The sequence below is a fragment of the Eublepharis macularius genome, chromosome 1 (assembly GCF_028583425.1).
Source record: "Eublepharis macularius isolate TG4126 chromosome 1, MPM_Emac_v1.0, whole genome shotgun sequence".
NCBI classification, from domain to species: domain Eukaryota; kingdom Metazoa; phylum Chordata; class Lepidosauria; order Squamata; family Eublepharidae; genus Eublepharis; species Eublepharis macularius.
Window position 1 is genome coordinate 105,134,736 of NC_072790.1, and position 14,754 is coordinate 105,149,489.

Below are 14,754 nucleotides of genomic sequence, written 5' to 3' on the forward strand. Positions count from 1 at the left end.
CCCCCCATGTATGGTGTTTGTACACTTATATGTTTGCCCATGCTGGGCCCAAGGCAGCCCTGAATTCAGGCTGTTTGGCTAAGCTTTGTTTTCTTTCCAATTTGTTTCCAAATTGTTTATTGGTTTATTTCCCTGCAGGCACCATTAAAAGCTCCCCTATGACTTGGTAGCCCGCACATCCAATGAAGAGGCTGTGCAGCAGCAGCAGCATTCCTTTTCCAGGCTTCTCCTTTGAATGCTGTAGGTTACTGTGAAAAGTGTGCGCTCTAAAGAAAACAGTTGGCTAACCAATGCAAATCCCAAGGCTTCTGATTTAACAAATGAAAGGGCTTTTTTGGTCTTAGGTGTTGATTAATTTTGGAATTACTGTGCTGATAGGGCTTCAGCAGTTTCTTTCCTGCAGTTATGTGCCTGAGTAATGAGTCTTGTGACTGGCTTGCTGGAAACCTATATCATGTGTGTAACCATTCTGCTTATACAAGATAACGACGCATCAAAAGATACCAGGCATAGAGCCAGAGAGCTAATCCATTAAAAGAAGAAAATGATAGTGCCTGAAAAACCGTGCTCAGCTGAGGGAACATTACTCACAACAAACAAAAAAAGCTGGATCTACACATTCACCAAAAAGTGGTGGGAATGTGGTGATAGAGTGGTAATCTGGACAGTGTCTCTTCAGATGGCAGGTGGGAGATTCATATTCTTATCCAGAAAGTTACCATCCCTACAAATAGAAAACTAGCACAGCCTCCTCTCCCTGTTGTGTCAGCTTTCTACCTGAAGAGATTTTAATGAAACCATTCTCAAATTTCCCCAGCAGCAGTCTCTGCCACTCTACCATCTCAAGACTCAGTTACTGAATTCCCACTTCATTCTGACGCATGTGTAGATACATCCCAAGAGCCTGTCTGTGCAGGAGGTGGCGGTAGACTGAGAGGGAAGCATTCAGATGGTCACTTCAGGTGGGATGTTATATTTTTTAATGCTTCACATTGTAAAATGTTGCCTACATGTAGTTAAACAGTACATAAAAAGAGACCACAATAAGGTATTACTCTCGTGCGTTATGTTTCTACATGTAGGAAGGGATTTTTAAACATGTGGAACGTTTAGCTATTATGAAAATACTCCACCTGTAGTCTGACATGGTACAGGTCAGAATTTTATTACCTCACTCTAACACGTTTCTGCTCAGTGCCTTGGAACAAACAGAAGTACAGGTCTTTCCTATCTTCTTATTCCCTCACTAAACTTTTAAGATCAAAAATTGATTTGAGGAGATTAGAAAATAATCATAGAGCTGGAAGAGAACCAAAAGTCATTTAGTCCAATTCCCTGCACAATGCAGGAAATTCACAACTGCCCCTGTGCTCCTGCAATGAGCCCTGCTTGACTCCCAGAGGAAAAAAAAACCCTGGGCCTGGGGAGTAAAATTCTTTCCTGAACCCAAAGTAGTGATCAGCATTACCCTAGACAAAGAAAAAAAGGCCACAAAAGTGGAGCACTGGCTAATCCCTTCCTGCCTTTCCTTTTACAATGTGCCTAAGTTCATACTGAGTCACAGAATCAGCATTGCTGACAGATGGCCTCTAGCCCCTGCTTAAAATCCCCCACAGAGAGCCCACCACCTCCCAAGAAAGCCTGTTCCACTGAGGAACTGTTCTTACTGTCAGGAAGTTCTCCCTAATGTTTAGCCAAAAACACTTTGGGTTTAAATTTAACTTGTTGAGTCTGGTCTGACGCTCTGGAGAAACAGAAAGCAAATCCTCTCCATCCTTTAAGTGACAGCTCTTCAGATGGTTGTTGTGGGTTTTCCGGGCTGTATTGCCGTGGTCTTGGCATTGTAGTTCCTGACGTTTCGCCAGCAGCTCTTCAGATATTTGAAGATGACTATCATATCACCTCTCAGTTGTCTCCTCTGCAGGCTAAACATACTGAACTCTTTCAAACTTTTTTTCATAGGATTGGTGTCCAGACCCCTCACCACCTTTGTAGCCTTCCTTTGGACATATCCCAGCTTGTCAACATTTCTCTGAAAGTGTGGTACCCAAAATTGGACAAAATGCCAAGGGGAAAGGAGGTGGTTGCAGTGAGGAAGGGGCATAGGGCGATTTCCTTGCAGCCCTCCTTGCTTCATGGCATCTGGTCTATGAGTCTCCTCCAGCCCTCAGCATCAGCTGTTAGTGTTACAGGGGTGCTGGGGGAAGGCTTCTGTATAAGTGCTTTTGCACGTATGGTTCAAAGTTTCTTGCTCTAGGTGTAAGATCTGAGTCCAAGAACACCTTAAAGACCAACTAGATTTCAAAGGTATGAGCTTTCAAGAGTCAAAGCTCCCTTCATCAGATAGGAGGAGAGGAAAAAGGACTTTTTAATAATCCTCTCTAATGATTCCTATACTGCAGGTGAGCTCACCTCAATCTGGTGTAACATCAGTCAACATTTCACCACAATCTTATAGTTCTTCAGAGACTAGGATCTCCATTGCATCCATAGAGTTCTTCCTCTCAAAAGAAGTTCTTCATTAAGTTTAACAGAGGGAGGCATTCTGTGTATCTGAAAAATGCACATGTGGAACTTATCTCATCAGTCAAGTAAATGTGTGATTCTTCTTGCATATGAACTCTGTGAGGAATTTGGGAGCACATAAGAAGCTCTAGAATAAAGTGATGTTTACAGACATTGGAATCTAGCTATTGCTTCTTCTCAGTCTTAACATTAGAAATCCTGTATGAGTGGGTTTTCGGTGTCAGTAGGGATCTGTAAGCACTTGCTTTTTGTCATTCCCTTAGGTTTGAAGAAAAGAGATGTGTTTACTCTTTGCAGTAGTATGAGTTGTAGCATAGTGGCAGAAACCTGCAATGCAGGCAGACAATCAACAGATGAGCTCTCATGCAGTCACTCACAACCTAGAATGGTCACAGCCTGACACAGCAAGCCATTATGAGAAGGCATTTATAAGAAAGGACAGATGATGTGGAAGGAATGAAATGGGGCTTCTATTGGGATGCAGGATAAAGATTGGAGGTCAGGCAAATGGAAAGGGGAAAGTGCTGTTACCTTCATAAATAATAGAACAAAATCATGCAGATTTTGCTGATTTTCAAGAATACCAGCATTTCCGTGGGTACAAGCAACTTTCCTGCCTTCTCCTTCCTCCTGCAGGCCAAAATGTCCCCTGAAATGGACCTCTGTTCTCCAGGAGTAGCATTTGGGGGGCATCTTGGGATACAGAGAAAGGGGTAGGTGACAAAGTCATCCTCCACAGGCAGCAATCCTATTGACCATGGAAAAGTTGCAGCAGATAAAAGCCTTCATTCTGATTCTCTATCCCAGTAGAATAGTCAGAGTCTCTGTTTAATGTGATCTCACTCCCAATATTTTTAACATTCTTTTAGCATGTTATTATTATTTTTATTAGTCTCTTAGAGTAAATGAACCTTTATTCCTATTTTGCTCTTGTTGGAAACCAAAAGCATTGTTTTCAGGATGCAGCCAGTGTTTCAGGCCAACATAGCCTCAGCACAATCTGTTCTGCTGAAAACTGGGAGGGAAAACAATAAAAGAGTGAATTAGTGGATGCTACAAATCAAGTAATAAAACTCCTTTCCAGCTGCTGGTACTAGCGTCTCCTTGTGGCAATGCTGTTCTGATCCATTCCAAGCCACCTAAGATGATCGTCTCCAAATTCGCAGAAGAATTACTGTCAACTGTCAAGATTATGAAATTTAATAACATCAGTACAAATTATTTATTTGAATAATCTAATAGTAGATCAAGACTCTTATCATCCCCCCTACACACACACATACACACAAACTGAAACTGAGATGGTCTATCTATCTTTTCTACATAGAAGCAATCAAAAGAATATATAGTTTCCACCTATGAACTGAGACATATTTCTGATGCAAGCCCCTCTCCGCTTCAAAAACAGTTAGAGCCAGCAATATGAAGATCAGGAAAAGGGAGATACACCCAAATAAGATTAATATAAAATGGCCTAAATTATGCCTTTTTGTGGTAGAGAACCTTATGCCTCAGATTCCTGGAACTTGGGAGTGATCTATAGAGAAGCACGAACATTATTATTATTGTGCGAATGCTGGAGACAGTTAGCTGGAAGGTCCAATGGACTGATGCAATAGGGCTGGGTGGCTGAGTAGGGGCCTAGCAGCCATATCACTGTGAAGGATGAGGGTGCAGGGAGACGGCAGAGCCAGTAACACAGTTGAAAACAGAAGCAGCAGTATGTTGTGGGGAAATACTGTGAATAACTTTGAGTGTCTGCATTTTATATGAGTAGGAAAAAGATCAGTTTTAACAAGATGGTTCCAGGGTCAGCATATTGCAATTTAGCTGGTACAGCATAAAGTAGCAGAAATGCTTTAGATTTCCTTCACTGGCTTGCTTTGAGCTTCTGTAGGAATAGCATCTATTTTCGACAGCCCTGTGAAAACTTAATTTGGAGTGCTCTTTTTAGTGCTGAAGCCAGAAATCTGGATTTTATTACTAAGGCCCACCATATCTGGCAGATAGCCACATTACAACAGGCAAGGTATAAACCTAGAGGAAGTAATGCAAATTTGTTTAGATGCAGATGAAGGATCATTCAGGGTGTTCACTGAAGGTGATTTTTCTGAACACCTCAAGTGCTGTTGTGGGCCCTCACCTGGCTTCCAATAGATTTTAAAGTGCAATTACAGGGATTTTGATAAAAAGTAGATAAACTAAACAGATGCAGAATACTCAGTGGATCCAGTCACAAAATGTTAAAGAAGATGATGGTTGTGAACTCATCGCTTGGACTAACTCACAAGTCTGTAGATGTTTCCAGTTTCATTTTATAAACTGTTAATTTGATTAATAAGAAATTACATCATTTTCTTGAGAAGCCGAATAACAATATTTGGCTGTTCAGAAACAGTTAGCAAGCCATCAAATCATGTTTTTGTTTTTACAATCCTGAGTTTCTTTTGTGAGGAGAACTTGTGGTAAACTTCCCAGGATTTCCATTTGCTTTTTAAATATTCATCTTGTTCCTATAACACCAATTCTCTTCTAGCCTTCCTTTCAATGGGCCCATCAAATGGGCCCATCAAATAATTTTTGTGTAAGGAAGTGGTTCTAAGGCTTAGGGAGGATTATAACCCAGGTAGTCAAAAACTTAGACCAGGAAAAACACTGGAAGAGCTCTGCTGCTGCAAACTAAGATGATCTCACAGTGCCATTCCATACAGAGTTACACCCTTCTACATCTAGTGAAGTCAATGAGCTTAGAAAGAGGTAACAGTGCTTAGATTGGCATTGTTAATCTTAGTGAATTTTTAGTTTTATCTTGTTTTTCTCTTTAATGGGAACCTAACCTAGCATATTATATCTTTCTCCCTTCTTCCTCTTTACCCTCACAACCACCCCCCACCCCTGTGAGATAGGTTAGGCTGAGAAACTGTGAAGGGGGCCAAGGGCACCTGTTAAATTTCCATGGCAGAATAGGTTGTCCCAGATCCCATTCCAACACTCTAATGTTACACCTTACCAGCTCTCTAGCATGCAAGTTCATACATGTAGATGCACAAACACATTCCATGTATATGACCACATTCTATACCCCCCCATACTTTTCTCTTCTGGAAGTTTCATCCAGCACTTCATCTTGCTCTTTAAACTTGCTAGAATTAAAAAAAAAAAATTGGGGATTGACTGTGAGATATGTTGCAAGAGACATTTCCCCAGTGTTGTGTAATCTTTCCCCTATTGATTAGTACTTGTACTTAATTATCATTCCACTTTTGGAAATGGAAAGAGAGAAGTTTAAGGGCAGTTTGAATCCAGTCTGCTGTAAATCTGCCTTTCTTTCTTCTAGTTCTATTGTAGAGTTGCCAACAAAAATGGCCTGTCCCTTTAATAGAGACTTAATATGTGGAAGTGGGCAACTGAAGCTTTTCATGGCTTGGAAGTAAATAACACTCAATTAATCCTCAATTAAAAGGATAGGACATTTTCCTCCAGTCAGTTGGAAGCCCTATTGGCTAGGACTAGTTGGAACTATCCTCATATCTAATAATCAAGGTCCAACCATTGTATGAATCCAAAAAATCCAGGCAACAGGCTAAAATTTCAAATTCGACCAATGTGAGGGAACCACTAGGTTTGTAGAAAAATCCAAAATATAAAAAAGGGAGTTTAAAAAGCAAAAACACAACAAGCCCACTGTGATGTCTGTGCATGTACTAGCATTACCCAAGAAGGTGCAACTACAATGACATATTGGATTGCGGTAGCAGCCCAAAATGATGCCTGATCTGTTGACAACAAAACCAAACCAAAGTTCAGAGTCCCCTTACAGACTAGGAGAGTATTTGTGATGGGTCTCACATGCAATCCCCTTTTAAAAAAAAATCTCATGAATTTAAAGAGCAAGAAGTGTTGGAGGGAACCTTCTACAAGGGGATTTTTTTTTGGAAGATGGAGAATAGAACGTGAGCAGGTGCATGGAATGTGTGTGTGTATGCAGATGTTGGAAAAATTCTATACAGCTGTTGTGGTCTAGTGAGCAGAGTGTCAGACTAGGTCATGAGACAACTAGATTTGAATCCCTGTTCTGCCATGGAAGTTTGCCAGGTGACTTTGAGTCAGCCTCACCCTCTTAGTCTAAGGTACCTCAGAGTTGTTGTGAGGGTAAAGTGGAGGAGGGGAGAATGATGTGATAAAATGCTTTTGGTTTGACTTGTAGAGGAAAGTAGTATATAATAATTAACTAGAGCCAGAAGGCTCTGTCAGTTTCACCCCCCCCCCTTCTAGGAGGTGAAGAGGAAATAAACCCTCTGAGGAGCTGTCTTTGCTGGCTCTGTAGAGAAGGGAAATTGACAGAACCTTCCAATCTCTTTTAAAACTCAGTTTCCCGGCTAACATTGCAACTCCCTTCCTTGTGTAATTTGTCTCTTGTAGTTTAGCTCTCAGATTAACAGTACCAGCCTACACAGAGTTACATCTTTTTAAGCCCATTGACTTAAATGGATACAAGCAGCAGCTGCCACAAGGAGCACAAAGAGGTGGAAGTGAAACTGGATCCTAGGGAAAGACTAGAGCAAAGCAGAGCTTGAAGTGGGAGAATGAATGGGGCAAGCCAGCAAGAGCTAGGGAGGAAAAGTGAAGCTGGGGCAAAGATGGAGGCAAAGCAGAGGCTGGAGGGTATTGTAAGTCCAGAAATCTTTGTTATAGATCACACAGGTGAGAGTCTCTGTCAGAGGCATTGGAGCAGACATGGCTGTAACATGGACATTAGCTGCAAATGATGGATTCTTTGGTGTTTTGGGGATGATGACTGGAAGCATGTAGATATGTTTGGCAATCAGTAAGTTTTTGGTATAAGGCAGTCTTTGATGTTTCCATCATGCATTTGTACAGTGCTGTCTAGAAAATTTACTCCTTGTGTAGATTCATTCATGGTCAGCTTAATGGTAGGGTGGAACCTGCTGAAGGTCTGTAATTCAGTACAGTTTTCATACCACATACATGTGCCTTCCCTTTTGTCTCATAAGACCTAGGAATCCATTTTATGTGGGATCCATTTCATACATGATATATGATGATAAGGATTAAGGTGCACTGCTGTTGCTGCTGCCAAGGGAGCTTCTTCCATCAAGGGCTGGGCTTTTCCATCTGCCCGGCCCCACACCTTGCTGCTCCAGCCTACAAAGGCTGTTGTTGCCAGAGGTCTGCCTGCACTACTGTTGCTGCTGCCAAGGGGGCTTCTTCCATCAAGGGCTGGTCTTTTCCATCTGTCCGGCCCTTCCCCTTGCCTGTTCCAGCCTACAAGGCTGCTGCTGGGGGACTGCTTGCCTTGCTGCTGTTCGTTGTTTTTATACCATGTATGTTAGTTTTTGTAGTCTATATGTATTGTTTATGTTGTTAATTTGGTAGGGTATTGGGGGTTTTATGCATGTTTGGTAGCTTAGTCAGTGATAGTTGGTGGATTATTTGATTTTGGGAGGGTGGTGGGTTAGCACTATGATCATTGGTGAGGAGGCTGGCTCAGGGTCGGGGATCCCAGTGATCGGGGGACGTGGGAGGTACGGTGGTGGGAGCAGATAATGGAAGGGAAGGGCATTGAGACATGGTAGGGCTCGGTGCCCTTCCAATCTGCATCCCATCCCAAGGTATACTTGTTGTGGGGCTAGGATATTAAACCACTCTCCGACACTGGCGCTGTGCAATGCTAGGTCCATAAATAATAAGACCAAAATGCTGCAAGATTATCTTGCAGCATTGAATGTGGACCTGGCTTGCATGACCGAGACCTGGGTGAGGGAGAGTGAGATGGTCACTTTGAAAGAACTAGCCCCCCCAGGTTATATGGTCCTCCACCAGTCCCGGACAAGTGGTCAGGGGGGAGGCGTGGCTTTGCTCATTTGGGAGTCTTTCTCCTTCAGACCACTCCCCACCCGAAAAATTACTGGCATTGATTGTGTGGGCCTAGCGTTGGATGCCGAGGAGAGGTTGGCAATATGCGTGGTGTACTGACCGCCTACTGCACCTGCATCTTCCCTGTCTGGTCTGTTGGAGGCGGTGGCTGGCTGGGCCTTGGAATTCCCGAGACTTTTGGTTCTCGGGGATTTCAATGTCCATGCTGACGACGATGCCTCCACGCAGGCCATTGACCTGGTGTCCTCCATGGCAGCCCTAGGACTCTCCCAGTTTGTTTCGGCTCACACGCATCAAGCAGGTCACACGCTGGATTTAATTTGGGGGGCAGGGATGATGGTGGTCCTGGATGCCTATGATGCAATGCCATGGTCGGATCACTTTGTTCTGAAGGCTTGTCTGAGCATGCCGCTTCTTTCCCAGGTGGGTGGTGAGCGGATTTACGCTCATCTGCGGAGACTTATGGATCCAATTGGTTTCCAGGCGACTCTGCGGGATCCGATGCCCCCTGGCAATACGTTAGATGAGCTGATGGATGATTGGCATGGCCGACTTTCCGAAGCCATCAACGTTATTGCCCCCTGCCATCGTCTCCGAGCCCGCAAACGGGTAGCTCCTTGGTTCACTGAGGAGCTTCACCAGATGAAGCGGTCTCTGAGATGACTAGAGCGAGTGTGGAGGCGGGGGCGCGATGAAGAGGCAAGAACATCTTATAGGACGTTTATGAAAGCCTATGAGGTGGAAGTGAAAGCAGCAAAGAGGGATTTCTTTGCTGCTTCCATTGCATCCGCTGGCTCACGCCCAGCTCAATTATTTCGAACAGTTCGGTCCTTGGTCTCCCTCTCTCAGGGAGACCACCAAATTCTTAATTCGACTATTGGCTGCGAGGCTTTTGCAAGCTATTTTGTGGGCAAAATCTTGTCCCTTCGCCCTGGCCTGCTGCCCACTGTTGATATAGTAAGGGAACTGGAGACCCCTTGGCCATCTTCTGGGTCTGTATTAGATCATTTCAGGCTGCTCTCCCGGAATGAAGTTGACAGGATCCTGCAGGGGATGAGGCCAACCACCTGTCCTCTGGACCCCTGCCCATCCTGGCTGGTGAAGGCCAGCTCAGAGGGGCTATGGGACCATTTGGAGGCCACTGTTAACATCTCCCTGAGCTCTGGGGGTTTTCCAGGAGCGTTAAAGGAGGCAGTGGTGCGGTCCCTCCAGAGAAAACCATCTTTGGACCCCACCAACCCATCCCGTTACCGCCCAGTGTCAAACCTCCCATTCCTGGGCAAGGTGATTGAGCGGGCGGTGGCGGTACAACTACAGGAATTCCTGAATGATGCTGTAGTCCTGGACCCATTCCAGTCTGGCTTCCGTCCTGGCCATGGGACGGAGACAGCCTTGGTTGCCCTCACAGATGACCTTCGTAGGCATCTGGACTGAGGCGGGTCGGCGCTGCTTGTGTTACTCAATCTCACAGCAGCGTTTGACACGGTCGACTATGATTCGTTGGCCTTGCCGACGTGGGGATTAGGGGGACAGCCTTACAGTGGCTGGGCTCCTTTCTCCAGGGTCGGGGACAGAAGGTGGCGCTCAGGGGAGATCTATTGCCCCGTCACCCTTTGGTGTGCGGAGTTCCGCAAGGGGCGATACTCTCCCCAATGTTACCAGTTGGTGCGGAGGTTTGGGCTGGGCTGTCATCAATACGTGGATGACACCCAGCTTTTTCTGTTGATGGACGGCCGACCAGACATGGTCCCAGACAATCTGGCCAGAGCTCTGGAGGCTGTGACGGCATGGTTGAAGCAGAGCAGGCTGAAACTGAACCCGGTGAAGACGGAGGTCCTGCAGCTGAGACGGGGGCTGCCAGATGTTGGGATACAGCTCCCTGCCCTGGATGGGACACCACTGGCAACTTTGCCAGTAGTGAAGAGTCTGGGTGTGCTCCTGGATGCCTCCCTGTCAATGGAGGCCCAGGTCACGGCGGTTGCCAAGTCTGCATTTTTCCATCTTCATCAGATCAGGCAACTTGCCCCCTACCTGACGCCCCAGGACCTGGCTACAGTGAACCATGCAACGGTCACCTCCAGGCTAGATTACTGTAACTCACTCTACGCTGGGCTACCCCTGGGCCTGATCCGGAAACTACAACTGGTCCAGAATGCGGCGGCGTGGGTCCTGACTGGTATATCCTACTAGTCACATATTACACCTGTCCTGCACCAGCTGCACTGGCTTCCGGTTGAATTCCAAATCAGGTTCAAGGTATTGGTTCTTACCTTTAAAGCCCTGAGTGGGTTGGGACCAGCATATCTTCGGGACCGCCTCTCCCTGTATGTTCCCCGGAGACCGCTTCGATCAGCGGATGTTTACTGGTGATCCCCAGCCCTAAGGAAGCCCACCTCGCTTCAACCAGGGCCAGGGCCTTTTCAGTCTTGGCCCCAGCCTGGTGGAACGCTCTGTCAATGGAGACCAGGGCCCAGCAGGACATATTATCATTCCGCTGGGCCTGTAAGACAGAGCTGTTCCACCAGGCGTTTGGTGGTTGAAGGGGGCGGTACCATGTCGGCCTCCCACCTTTGGGAGGGGGTTCTCCCCACCATTGCACTTGGTTAATTTATTTCATTATTGTTTTGTATATTGATTTTAGTATTGTTGTTTTCTTGTTTTTATTGATTTTAACTTGTTCACCGCCCAGATCCCCTGAGGATGGGTGGTATATAAATTGAAATATAAATAAATAAAAAATAAAAGGTTATTTACAGTCTTTCACTGAGACTGAAGGCAGAGTACACATGCCACGCTGAAAATGTGTTGGGAAATTGGTTTTCTTATCTTTATTAAAGCTTTGGCATGGCATATTTTTAAATTGGTTTATCAAAAAATTACTGAAATCTAAAGACTTCTGAGATCTGACCCTAATCCAGATTTAGTAACATGCAACGGACCATCTATCTCCATGGATGCATCCAGCCAGTTCTGTAAAGCTCAAATGACCACCACTCAGCATAAATACACATCACTTTCTATTGGCTGCATGTGTGAAAGCTTTTCTGTGCAGGGAATCTATCTGAAATGCATGGATGCTTTGAGGGCTTCAACCAGAAAAATGAAATGAATCTTATCAGCGTAGAAGTTTCAGCATATTTCGTGAAGCTCTCTTTCATCTCAAATTTTCTGGATGAGAATTTCGTGAGGAATCTTAGTGTGATCCGCCATTCACCAATCCATGCCTCACCACAATGTTCATGTATAAACAAGTATCATGCACTTGCTAAAGACTTCCACTAAAATTAATAGAATGTAAAATGCTTAAAAGGGCTGTGCCCTTTCAGATTAACTCTCATTGTAGAGATCCCCATTTTCCAACACGGTAGACTATAAATTCACAGTATAGAAACCAACCAGAGCATTCTATGCCAAAAGTGACAATACAATCCAAGAAATAATGAAGAGGCAACAGTCTGGATCCTCTCTCAGCAAAATACTAAAACAGGTGTCTTATGTCCAGCACTTGCTTTAGAGATGCAGATTCTCAATGAATACTTGACTAGGCAAAGGAACTCAATTGCTCATCATCACTAATCATCCACATCAGTTGGGAATCCTTAGCCAAAGATTTTTCATGGCCATCAGCTTTTTCCTGTACCTTTCAGTCTATTTAGTCAATGGGAAAATTATTTCTTCAAGCACAGGATCTCCAGGCAGCAAAATGCTACATGTTAACTACAAGCCATTGCAGACCCCTGGAACTGTAAGCTTGCTGTTTTTATTGTGGAAAAGAACAGTAGGCAACCATGTTGGAAAATGGGGCTTTCCAGCAACTCCAGCTGGGTTGGAAGAGTGATCAGGTAGGAAAAGCCTATCTTTTAAATTCATACTCATATTGGGAGGTATACCACAGGGAGGAAGCAGCTCCTGTTTCACGGGTTGGGTGGGGCATATATTGCAAATTATTCTGAAGGGCAATTTACACATGCAATCCTTTGAAACTGCAAATGTGCCCTATTCCTTTATATTTCATTTCTCACAAAAGATATGCAGCCTGTTTCACAAGGCTCCTGTCTGCAGTTTCTCTTTCAGTCTGAGTTACTTTGCTTCTGTCAGTGCAGTTTAAATTTAAAAGCTAACTGCCAAATCAAGAATAGATTGCTGATGGTGCAGCTTTACTGATAGGCAACATTCTAAGCTTGACTTACCTCAGTGTTGCAATGTTTGTGAACATATTGTGACACCACAGTAGTTTAGAATATTGCAGGGGGAGGACTTGCAGATAACAGGCTGGCCAGCCAGTTGTATCACACACCCATGTTTAAAGTTGTTTACCCTCTGTAATTAACTTATTGAGCTCATAATTGCAAGTTGGGGAGCAGTTCAGAGAACTGAGAGTGGCTAAAACATTCTTTCAAAAATGCTTCAGAGTGAGGTTGTGTCCCCAAAACATTAATAATTGTAAATGTGCAATCAGGGAATAATATGATTTTGGATTAATTTATCATAGAGAATCTGTATTTAAAAATATTATAAACTTTATTTAATTTCAAACAGCATACATCATACAATTGAACATACATACAATTCAAAATGGTCTGATACATTGGATATAGAAAGTAAATTAAGTCTTGTATAACGTTTGACATATAAACATTAGATACTATATCCTAAGTGATGCTAACTGTTGTAAGTAGATAAGTAATCAGGTCAAATAAATCATAGAGAATCTATGATCCTGTGTGTATACTCACATCCACCCACACAAGATCTTGTATATGTAGATACAGCATTATATGCAGCAATGAGCTCACCTGTTCAGGGAATAAATTCATCACACCATGATGTTCAATCCCACACTCTGGGAATGAGTGCTAGAGAATGTATGTTAGATTTATGTTTTCATTATACTATCTACACATTTGTGAAACCTGTTGTGATCACCCTTGAGTGTTGGTGGCCTGATGTAATGATACTTTCCCTGAAGTGGCATCTGGTAGAAGGAAGCAGGGAAAGGTAAATTTATGCAGAGGTGGGGAAGAATAGAATTAGATAGCAGTTTCCATTCTCTTTCTTGATACAGCTAGGTGTGCGGTGATCTACCTGTCTTGTATCAATCACGAGAGATCCTTCCATCTCTCACTTAGAATTCTTAGAGGAACACACTCCCATTTACACAAAACTACCCAATGCAGAGGGGATGATGTTGTTCAACTATAAACCTCTGTGTTCCATGACAGTGGCTCTGAAAACCAGCACAGGGAGCTTTGGGTCTCCATGCCCCTGCTTGTGGGCATTCTGAGGACCACTGGTTGGATCCAGCAGAGCTCCTTTTAAATTTATTCCCCATCTTCTGGTCTAGACTGAGTCTTTAGAACTGATATAAATGCAGCTATTTTGACAGTATTAACAAACAAGACTTGTACTGTTGACTGTAATATGGCTTGAAACCTGCATTCTCAATTTTTTTTTGTAGCAAAGATTTTTCTTAATATTTCATATGGCCACTAAGGGCAATATGCAGTCTTTCTGCATTCTCACAGTTTAATTAATATGCCAGAAGTCTTGCTGGGCTGACCCAAGATCTTGTTCTTGGCTTTAATTAACAACAACTTTTACGTAACACTCTGAGGTACTTTGTTTTCTTTACAGTTTTTTAAACTCTAATTTTAAATCCTTTAATTACCAGTCTTCACTGCAAGAGTAGCCCCTAAACATTGCTTGTGTTCTGGTGACATCTTCTGGATGTATTTGTTTCTGAGAGGCATCATAGTGTCTTTAAATTCTTTTAGTCCTTTGTCAGTAACAATATATTTAAAATGGATTGGTTTTTACCCAGATATGTTTTTGTACAGCTGCAAGTCTATTTCATCAACAGATTAATCCAGTAATGGATTATTCTAAGATTACCCTTCTCCCGCCTTAACCAGTGGGGATAAAATTAAAGGGGACAGGCAAAAGGGTACCAAATCCTTCCTCCCAATACCAAATTGTATGAAAAGGTTCTTCATGATAGTTTTTCTCCCAGGTTGCATCCAAACAGGAGGTATTTAGTCTTTAAGAGAATTCTGCCATTATGTATAAGTGATAACCACAATGGAAGCTGACGGTGCTCAGCTTCTTATAAAATCAATGGTGAGGGCCCAAAGGGCAATGATGACCCAGTTTTCTGTATCTACACCAGCGTGTTTCTAGCCCATCATGTCCCCCTGTGGCCACCTGCATGCCCCTCCAACTACTCCAGGCAGATGAGAGACCATCCAGAGTATTGTTGTTGTTGTTGTTGTTATTTACATTTCTAACTCGCCCTTCCCGCAAGCGAGCTCAGGGCGAGGTACAGCAGTTATA